Here is a 10,949-nt window from a genome sequence, read left to right as displayed (position 1 = left end):
GTGCGCACCCATCCTGGCACCCACGTTGTGACACACCCTTTAACCCACGCACCCTAGCACCCACGTTGGCACCCACCTTGGAACCCAACCTAGCAACTTGGCACCCACCCCGTGACCCACCTTGGCATCCACCATAGCAGTCGCCGACTTGGCACCCACCTCGGCACCCACCTTGACACTTGTGGACCCACCTTGCCACTCACCCTAGCATCGACCCATCCTAGCACCCACCCTGGCACCTTTGCACCCTAGCACTCACCCATCCTAGCACCTAACCTGTGACCCACCTTGACACTCACCCTCGCACCCACCTTGGAACCCAACCTAGCACCCACCCACCCTGACACCAACCCTAGCACCTACCCACCCTTGCACCCACCCTGTGACCCATCTTGGCACCCACCCATCCTACCACTCAACCTATCACCCACCTTCTCACCCACCTTGGCATCCACCTTAGCACCCACCCACACTGGCACCTTGGCACCCACCTCGGGTAAGGTGGGTGCACACCCACCCTGGCACCCAATTTAGAACCCACCGAGCATGTTACCCACCTTGGCACCCACATTGCAGCCCACCCTAGTACCCACCCTATGACCCACATTGGCATCCACACCCTAGCACCCAGGCACCTCGACACCCGCCTTGACACCCACCCTAGCACTGAACCTGTGACCCACCTTGGAACTCACCCTAGAACCCACCCACCCTGTGAACCACCTTGGCATCCACCTTAGCACCCACCCACCTTGGCACCCACTCTAGCACTCACCCATCCTAACACCCAACTTGTTACCCACCTTGGCACCCGCCCTCGCGTCCACCTTGAAACCCACCCTAGCACCCACCCACGCAGGAGCCCACCTTGGCACCCAACCTAACACCCACGCATCCTGGCACCCAACTTGTGACCCACCTTGGAACCCACCCTAGTACCCACCTTTGAACCCACTATATCACCAACCCACCTTGGCACCCACCCTATGACCCTCTTTGGAATCCACCCTAGCACGCACCCACCCTGGCACCCACCATGGAGCGCACCCTAGCACCCACCCACCTCGGCACGCACCTCAACACCCACCTTGGTGTGCGCACTGCGCCAACCTCTCAAAGACCCTATGTGGTGCGCTCCAAAGTGTACACCTTTGGTGCGCTCCAAGGTGCGCACCTTTGGTGCACACCGAGGTGCACACCAAAGTGTGCACCGAGGTGAGCACCAAAGTGCACTCCAGGGTGCACACCAAGGCGTGCACCTTTGGTGCGGTCAATGCAAACGAATTCGGAAGTTGGGGTCGATGTCCTAATCGCTGCTGCAGACTACACGTATGAGAATCGGACAAATAGCTTTATATAGGGGAGGTGTTGCGTTTGATGGGTCGACTCCCCTGGTTGTGTGCACTGCACCAACTTCAAAGACCCTGTCTTGTTTAAGAAGTCAAAAGTTGGGGTGGATGTCCTAATCATTGCTGCAGTCTACGCATGTATGAGAATCAGACAAATAGCTTATATAGGGGAGGTGTTGCATTCGGTGGGTTGACTCCCCTGGTTGTGCGCACTGCGCCAACCTCAAAGACCCCGCATAGCAGAAGAAGTCGGAAGTCGGATTTTGGTGAGCACCAAGGCGTGCACCTTTGGTGCGGTCAACGCAGACGAATTCAGAAGTTGGGGTGGATGTCCTAATCGTTGTTGCAGGCTACACATGTATGAGAATCAGACAAATAGCTTATATAGGGGAGGTGTTGGGTTTGATGGGTCAACTCCCTTGGTTGTGCGCATTACGCCAACCTCAAAGACCTTGTTTTCGTTAAGAAGTCAAAAGTTGGGGTCAATGTCCTAATGGCTCCTGCAGGCTACACATGTATGAGAATCGGACAAATAGCTTATATAGGGGAGGTGTTGGGTTTGATGGGTCGACTCCCCTGGTTGTGCGCATTACGTCAACCTCAAAGACCTTGTTTTCGTTAAGAAGTCAAAAGTTGGGGTCGATGTCCTAATTGCTCCTGTAGACTACACATGTATGAGAATCAGACAAATAGCTTATATAGGGGAGGTGTTGGGTTTGATGGGTTGACTCCCCTAGTTGTTCGCATTACACCAACCTCAAAGACCTTGTTTTCGTTTAGAAGCCGAAAGTTGGGGTCGATGTCCTAATTGCTCCTGCAGGCTACGCATGTATGAGAATCAGACAAATAGCTTATATAGGGGAGGTGTTGGGTTTGATGGGTCGACTCCCCTGGTTGTGCGCATTGCGCCAACCTCAAAGACCCTGCATTGCGGATGAAGTCGAAAGTCAGAGTTTGGTGTGCTACAAGGTGTGGTCGAAGGTGCTCACCTAGGTGTGCACCTTTGGAGCACAGGAAAAGTGCCCTCCAAAAGTGCGCACCTTTGGAGTGCACAAAAGTGCCCTCCAAAAGTGCGCACCTTTGGAGCGCAGAAAAGTGCCCTCCAAAAAGTGCCCTCCAAAAGTGCGCACCTTTGGAGCGCAGAAAAGTGCCCTCCAAAAAGTGCCCTCCAAAAGTGCGCACCTTTGGAGCGCAGAAAAGTGCCCTCCAAAAAGTGCCCTCCAAAAGTGCGCACCTTTGGAGCGCAGAAAAGTGCCCTCCAAAAAGTGCCCTCCAAAAGTGCGCACCTTTGGAGCGCAGAAAAGTGCCCTCCAAAAAGTGCCCTCCAAAAGTGCGCACCTTTGGAGCGCAGAAAAGTGCCCTCCAAAAAGTGCCCTCCAAAAGTGCGCACCTTTGGAGCGCAGAAAAGTGCCCTCCAAAAAGTGCCCTCCAAAAGTGCGCACCTTTGGAGCGCAGAAAAGTGCCCTCCAAAAAGTGCCCTCCAAAAGTGCGCACCTTTGGAGCGCAGAAAAGTGCCCTCCAAAAAGTGCCCTCCAAAAGTGCGCACCTTTGGAGCGCAGAAAAGTGCCCTCCAAAAGTGCGCACTTTTGGTGCGCACCAAGGCGCTGGTTCGGTCGTTGCAGGCGAGTTCGGAAGTTGGGGTCGATGTCCTGAGCGGAGGTGCAAACTACACAGGTGTCGGAATCGGACAAATAGCTTATATAGGGGAGGTGTATGCTTCGATGGGTCGACTCCCCAGGTTAAGCGCACCGCGCCAACCTCAAAGACCCTACGGTATGGATGAAGTCGGAAGTTGGGTCCGATGACCGATTCGATTAGTAGGTATGCTCATGAGGTCGGAATTTGGGTCCGATGACCTGCCATGTGCAGGAAGGCGAATGTTGACACTGTGCGTTGCAAGGTGCACACCAAGGCGCTGGTGCGGTCTTTTTAGTCGAGTTCGGAAGTTGGGGTCGATGTCCTGATCGGAGGTGCAAGCTACACAGGTGTGGGAATCGGACAAATAGCTTATATAGGGGAGGTGTATGCTTCGTTGGGTCGACTCCCCGGGTTGAGCGCACCGCGCCAACCTCAAAGACCCTACGGTATGGATGAAGTCGGAAGTTGGGTCCGATGACCGATTCGATATGTAGGCATACTCGCGAGGTCGGAATTTGGGTCCGATGACCTGCCACGTGCAGGAAGGCGAATGTTGGCACTGTGCGTTGCAAGGTGCGCACCAAGGCGCTGGTTCGGTCGTTGGAGGCGAGTTCGGAAGTTGGGGTCGATGTCTTGATCGGAGGTGCAAACTACACAGGTGTGGGAATCGGACAAATAGCTTATATAGGGGAGGTGTATGCTTCGTTGGGTCGACTCCCCGGGTTGAGCGCACCGCGCCAACCTCAAAGACCCTACGGTATGGATGAAGTCGGAAGTTGGGTCCGATGACCGATTCGATATGTAGGCATACTCGCGAGGTCGGAATTTGGGTCCGATGACCTGCCATGTGCAGGAAGGCGAATGTTGGGACTGTGCGTCGCAAGGTGCGCACCAAGGCGCTGGTGCCGTCGTTGCAGTCGAGTTCGGAAGTTGGGGTCGATGTCCTGGTCAGAGGTGCAAACTACACAGGTGTGGGAATCGGACAAATAGCTTATATAGGGGAGGTGTATGCTTCGATGGGTCGACTCCCTGGGTTGAGCGCACCGCGCCAACCTCAAAGACCCTACAGTATGGATGAAGTCGGAAGTTGGGTCCGATGACCGATTCGATACGTAGGCATATTGGCGAGGTCTGAATTTGTGTCCGATGACCTGCCATGCGCAGGAAGGCGGAATTTGGGTCCGATGACCGAGTTGATGGCGTGCCATGCGCAGAAAGGCGGAATTTGGGTCCGATGACCGAGTTGATGTTGATGGCCCGCCATGCACAGGAAGGCGGAATTTGGGTCCGATGACCGATTTGAAGGCGTGCCATACGCAAAAAGGCGGAGTTTGGGTCCGATGACCGAGTTGATATTGATGGCCCGCCATGCGCAGGAAGGCGGAATTTGGGTCCGATGACCTGACATACGCATGGAGTCCGACTCGGGGGCCGATGTTCGATTCGATGACTTGCATTGTGGGTAAAGTCGGAAGTTGTGGTCTTTGACCCGATTCGATGACCAGACTTCGGCTGCTTGAGAATCGGACAAATAACTTATATAGGGGAGGTAGTGTTCTCGAGCATCCTCCCCCCGTGCCCGTTTATGTCGATTGATGCTGGTGCTCGACTGGTTGGAGCGCTCGGATGCAAAAATCTTGCACCAGGATTTATCGATTGTGATGGACACGGCAAGTCTCCTGATTGCTATGCAGGAGCTCATCGTGAATCTCTATGCGGCCTTGGTATGGACTCGACCTGCGGAATGGTTCGGCAATGGTAGTCGCTCCAACACGTCCTTGCAATGGCCACAGAGGTGATTCGACTAGAGCTCCAGTCTAGCTTTTGGGTTGCTTGGCGGACTGGTATAGCCGCGATCGAGTTCCGGCCATGAACGTTTTAGATAGCTCTTGGGCTTTCTGGGACGGAAGTCGGAAGTTTGGGCTGTTGTCCGATTTGATGACCATTCTTCGGATGTGTGAGAATCGGACAAATAACTTATATAGGGGACTGTGTTGTCTCACGCAGCCCCCTCCGTGCCCCTCTATCTCGACCGATGTTGGTGCTTGAAAGGGTTGGGATCGCTCGGATTTATAAACGTGCACCACCATTTGTCGAGTGTGAGGGACGCGGCAGGTCTCCTAAATGCTATGCGGGCGCTCTCTGAGAATCTCTATCCGGCCTCGACACAGACTAGTCTTGCTGAATGGTTTGGCACTGGTAGTCGATCCAACACGTCGTTGTTGTGGCCGCCTAGGCGATTCGATTCGAGCCCCCGTCTAGCTTTTGGGTTGCTTGGCGGATTTTGCCCTATCCGCAAGTGAGCTCGGTCCCTAAACGTTCGAGAAACCCGATTGCTATGCGCCGACTCTCTTTCTTGCGAGCCTCCATCTAGCTTTTGGGTCTCTACGGAACGGAAGTCGGAATCTGGGACCGTTGTTTGATTCGACGAGGCAGACTACGGTTGTGCGAGAATCGGACAAATAACTTATATAGGGGAGGTGTTGACTGGAGCATTCTCCCCCGTGCCCCTCTAACTCGACCAATGCTGGCGCTCGAACGGTGGTAGCGCTCGGATTTTCATTGAGCGCCAGCATTGGTCGATTTAGAGGGGCATGCGAGATTCCCGAATGCTATGCGAGGGCTCTAACGGAAATGTCTATTGGTTTCGGTATGGATGCAATTGCGAGTGGTTCGGCAAAGGTAGTCGTTCCGATGCGTCCATGTCGTGGCCAAATCGATAATTCGATTTGAGCCCTCGTATAGCATTTGGGTCTCTCGATGTGATTCCGCATTCCAGTCCCTTTGGGCACTGCTTGAGCCGCATCCCAGGGGGTTCCCTTCCCAATAATCTGCCTCGCAACCCGATTGCTATGCGGTGAGGCTCCTCGGCCGCCTCGGAACTATCTGTGTATCAGACGCATCGCGGGATAAGGGGTTGGCAACGGTAGTCGCCCCAAGCGCGTCCGATGCTTGGACCATTCCGAGGCGGCCCTGAAGCCTCTTCCGTCTAGCCGTTGGGTCCTTCTCGCCGCATCCCTCGCCTCGCACCCCGATTGCTATGCGGTGAGGCTCCTCGGCCGCCTCGGAACTATCTGTGTATCGGACGCGTCGCGGGATAAGGGGTTGTCACTGGTAGTCGCCCCAAGCGCGTCCGATGCTTGGACCATTCCGAGGCGGCCCTGAAGCCTCTTCCGTCTAGCCGTTGGGTCCTTCTCGCCGCATCCCTCGCCTCGCACCCCGATTGCTATGCGGTGAGGCTCCTCGGCCGCCTCGGAACTATCTGTGTATCGGACGCGTCGCGGGATAAGGGGTTGTCATTGGTAGTCGCCCCAAGCGCGTCCGATGCTTGGACCATTCCGAGGCGGCCCTGAAGCCTCTTCGGTCTAGCCGTTGGGTCCTTCTCGCCGCATCCCTCGCCTCGCACCCCGATTGCTATGCGGTGAGGCTCCTCGGCCGCCTCGGAACTATCTGTGTATCGGACGCGTCGCGGGATAAGGGGTTGTCACTGGTAGTCGCCCCAAGCGCGTCCGATGCTTGGACCATTCCGAGGCGGCCCTGAAGCCTCTTCCGTCTAGCCGTTGGGTCCTTCTCGCCGCATCCCTCGCCTCGCACCCCGATTGCTATGCGGTGAGGCTCCTCGGCCGCCTCGGAACTATCTGTGTATCGGACGCGTCGCGGGATAAGGGGTTGTCACTGGTAGTCGCCCCAAGCGCGTTCGATGCTTGGACCATTCCGAGGCGGCCCTGAAGCCTCTTCCGTCTAGCCGTTGGGTCCTTCTCGCCGCATCCCTCGCCTCGCACCCCGATTGCTATGCGGTGAGGCTCCTCGGCCGCCTTGGAACTATCTGTGTATCGGACGCGTCGCGGGATAAGGGGTTGTCACTGGTAGTCGCCCCAAGCGCGTCCGATGCTTGGACCATTCCGAGGCGGACCCGAAGCCTCTTCCGTCTAGCCGTTGGGTCCTTCTCGCCGCATCCTTCGCCTCACACCCCGATTGCTATGCGGTGAGGCTCCTCGGCCGCCTCGGAACTATCTGTGTATCGGACGCGTCGCGGGATAAGGGGTTGTCACTGGTAGTCGCCCCAAGCGCGTCCGATGCTTGGACCATTCCGAGGCGGACCCGAAGCCTCTTCCGTCTAGCCGTTGGGTCCTTCTCGCCGCATCCCTCGCCTCGCACCCCGATTGCTATGCGGTGAGGCTCCTCGGCCGCCTTGGAACTATCTGTGTATCGGACGCGTCGCGGGATAAGGGGTTGTCACTGGTAGTCGCCCCAAGCGCGTCCGATGCTTGGACCATTCCGAGGCGGACCCGAAGCCTCTTCCGTCTAGCCGTTGGGTCCTTCTCGCCGCATCCCTCGCCTCGCACCCCGATTGCTATGCGGTGAGGCTCCTCGGCCGCCTTGGAACTATCTGTGTATCGGACGCGTCGCGGGATAAGGGGTTGTCACTGGTAGTCGCCCCAAGCGCGTCCGATGCTTGGACCATTCCGAGGCGGACCCGAAGCCTCTTCCGTCTAGCCGTTGGGTCTTTCTCGCCGCATCCCTCGCCTCGCACCCCGATTGCTATGCGGTGAGGCTCCTCGGCCGCCTTGGAACTATCTGTGTATCGGACGCGTCGCGGGATAAGGGGTTGTCACTGGTAGTCGCCCCAAGCGCGTCCGATGCTTGGACCATTCCGAGGCGGCCCCGAAGCCTCTTCCGTCTAGCCGTTGGGTCCTTCTCGCCGCATCCCTCGCCTCGCACCCCGATTGCTATGCGGTGAGGCTCCTCGGCCGCCTTGGAACTATCTGTGTATCGGACGCGTCGCGGGATAAGGGGTTGTCACTGGTAGTCGCCCCAAGCGCGTCCGATGCTTGGACCATTCCGAGGCGGCCCCGAAGCCTCTTCCGTGTAGCCGTTGGGTCCTTCTCGCCGCATCCCTCGCCTCGCACCCCGATTGCTATGCGGTGAGGCTCCTCGGCCGCCTTGGAACTATCTGTGTATCGGACGCGTCGCGGGATAAGGGGTTGTCACTGGTAGTCGCCCCAAGCGCGTCCGATGCTTGGACCATTCCGAGGCGGACCTGAAGCCTCTTCCCTCTAGCCGTTGGGGCTTTCTCGCCGCATCCCTCGCCTCGCACCCCGATTGCTATGCTGTGAGGCTCCTCGGCCGCCTTGGAACTATCTGTGTATCGGACGCATCGCGGGATAAGGGGTTGGCAGTGGTAGTCGCCCCAAGCGCATCCGATGCTTGGACCATTCCGAGGCGGCCCTGCAGCCTCTTCCGTCTAGCCGTTGGGGCCATCTCGCCGCATCCCCCACCTCGCACCACGATTGCTATGCGGTGAGGCTCCTTGGCCGCCTCGGAACTATCTGTGTATCGGACGCATCGCGGGATAAGGGGTTGTCACTGGTAGTCGCCCCAAGCGCGTCCGATGCTTGGACTATTCCGAGGCGGCCCTGCAGCCTCTTCCGTCTAGCCGTTGGGGCCATCTCGCTGCATCCCCCACCTCCTCGGCCGCCTCGGAACTATCTGTGTATCGGACGCATCGCGGGATAAGGGGTTGGCAGTGGTAGTCGCCCCAAGCGCGTCCGATGCTTGGACTATTCCGAGGCAGCCCTGCAGCCTCTTCCGTCTAGCCTTTGGGGCCATCTCGCCGCATCCCTCGCCTCGCACCCCGATTGCTATGCGGTGAGGCTCCTCGGCCGCCTGGGAACTATCTTCGTATCGGACGCATCGCGGGATAAGGGGTTGTCACTGGTAGTCGCCCCAAGCGCGTCCGATGCTTGGACTATTCCGAGGCGGCCCTGTGGCCTCTTCCGTCTAGCCGTTGGGGCCATCTCGCCGCATCCCCCACCTCGCACCCCGATTGCTATGCGGTGAGGCTCTTCGGCCGCCTTGGAACTATCTTCGTATCGGACGCATCGCGGGATAAGGGGTTGTCACTGGTAGTGGCCCCAAGCGCGTCCGATGCTTGGACTATTCCGAGGCGGCCCTGCAGCCTCTTCCGTCTAGCCGTTGGGGCCATCTCGCCGCATCCCCCACCTCGCACCCCGATTGCTATGCGGTGAGGCTCCTCGGCCGCCTTGGAACTATCTTCGTATCGGACGCATCGCGGGATAAGGGGTTGTCACTGGTAGTCGCCCCAAGCGCGTCCGATGCTTGGACTATTCCGACGCGGCCCTGTGGCCTCTTCCGTCTAGCCGTTGGGGCCATCTCGCCGCATCCCCCACCTCGCACCCCGATTGCTATGCGGTGAGGCTCCTCGGCCGCCTTGGAACCATCTTCGTATCGGACGCATCGCGGGATAGGGGGCTGTCACTGGTAGTCGCCCCAAGCGTGTCCGATGCTTGGACCATTCCTAGGCGGCCCTGAAGCCTCTTCCGTCTAGCCGTTGGGGCCTTCCCGCCCCATCCCTCGCCTCGCACCCCCGATTGCTATGCGGTGAGGCTCCTCGGCCGCCTTGGAACCATCTGTGTATCGGACGCATCGCGGGATAAGGGGTTGGCACTGGCAGTCGCCCCAAGCGCGTCCGATGCTTGGACCATTCCGAGGTGGCCCTGAAGCCTCTTCCGTCTAGCCGTTGGGGCCTTCCCGCCCCATCCCTCGCCTCGCACCCCGATTGATATGCGGTGAGGCTCCTCGGCCGCCTTGGAACTATCTGTGTATCGGACGCATCGCGGGATAAGGGGTTGGCACTGGTAGTCGTCCCAATCGCATCCGATGCTTGGACCATTCCGAGGCGGCCCTGCAGCCTCTTCCGTTTAGCCGTCGGGGCCTTCCCGCCGCATCCCTCGCCTCGCATCCCGATTCCTATGCGGTGAGTCTTCTCGGCCGCCGCGGAACTATACCTGTTATTGCTACTGCATCCTTCGGCTGGTAACCTCCTCTGCCGCCTTGGAACGTTCTCTTTGTCGGACGCGTCGCGGGATAAGGGGTTGGCACTGGTAGTCGCCCCAAGCGCGCCCGATGCATAGACCGCTCCGAGTCGACCTTGCTTTCAGCCTCTCACATGCATAGACCTCTCTGAGTCGACCCTGCAGCCTCTCACGTTTAGCCTTTGGAATCTCGCCTCACAACATGATTGCTATCCTTGATGCATCCCTTGCCTCGAGCCCTGATTGCTTTCTTGGCTGCATCCCTCCTCTCCTCACAGCCCGGTTGTCATCACTGCTTCATCCGTCGCTTCATGCATTCTGGCTGCTGGGCCCTTCCCACCGCACACCTCGATTGCTATCTCTTCTGCATCACACACCCCGATTGCTATCTCTGCTACATCCCTCGGCTCTCACTTCTGCATCCTTCGCCTCACACCTCGATTGCTATCAATGCTGCATCCGTAACCTCACACCCCGATTGCTATGCGGGGAGGCTCCTTGGCCGCCTTGGAAATTTCTGTGTGTCGGACGCACCGCGGGATAAGGGGTTGGCACTGGTAGTCGCCCCAAGTGCGCCCGATTCTTAGACCGCTTCGAGGTGACCTCGTAGCCTCTTTCGTCCAGGCTTCCTGCCTTCAACGCCCTTTTTACACCTCGATTGCTATGCGCGGGCTCGTTGGCGTCTATCACCTCTCTGCGAAGAGTGGCACGATGATTGTTGGGGTAAATCGTAGCAGTCCGATCTCTGGCCTTGGGCCATTGTGAGGGCTGATCGATTTCCTGTGCGCATCTCGTGTTCGCCCAGTAACAGACTCGACGACTTGTAATCGGTCTTGTTCCCGATTGTTCCTGGAGGTAGTCTTCGGAACTCTTGGATTTGACCTGTCACTCGAACTGTCCTCTTCCGAGGATGCTTGTGTGTGTGTGCTTGTGCCATTTCCTTGGCGGTATTAACGAGATATTAAAGAGCGGAGTGAGCGCCTCGCCCAGCTATGTTTGGGGCTCTCACTCCCTTACCCGGTGTGCGACCGCTTTGCACGTAGGTTGCGGAGCATCGCGACTCTTTCGATGTTTGGCGGTTGTCTTCCGGTGATGCGTTGGTCCCGAAGTGCACGTTACTAGCATT

Source organism: Cryptomeria japonica, unplaced genomic scaffold (genome assembly GCF_030272615.1).
Source record: "Cryptomeria japonica unplaced genomic scaffold, Sugi_1.0 HiC_scaffold_243, whole genome shotgun sequence".
Classification (NCBI taxonomy): domain Eukaryota; kingdom Viridiplantae; phylum Streptophyta; class Pinopsida; order Cupressales; family Cupressaceae; genus Cryptomeria; species Cryptomeria japonica.
Note: the sequence above shows the minus strand (reverse complement) of the source record.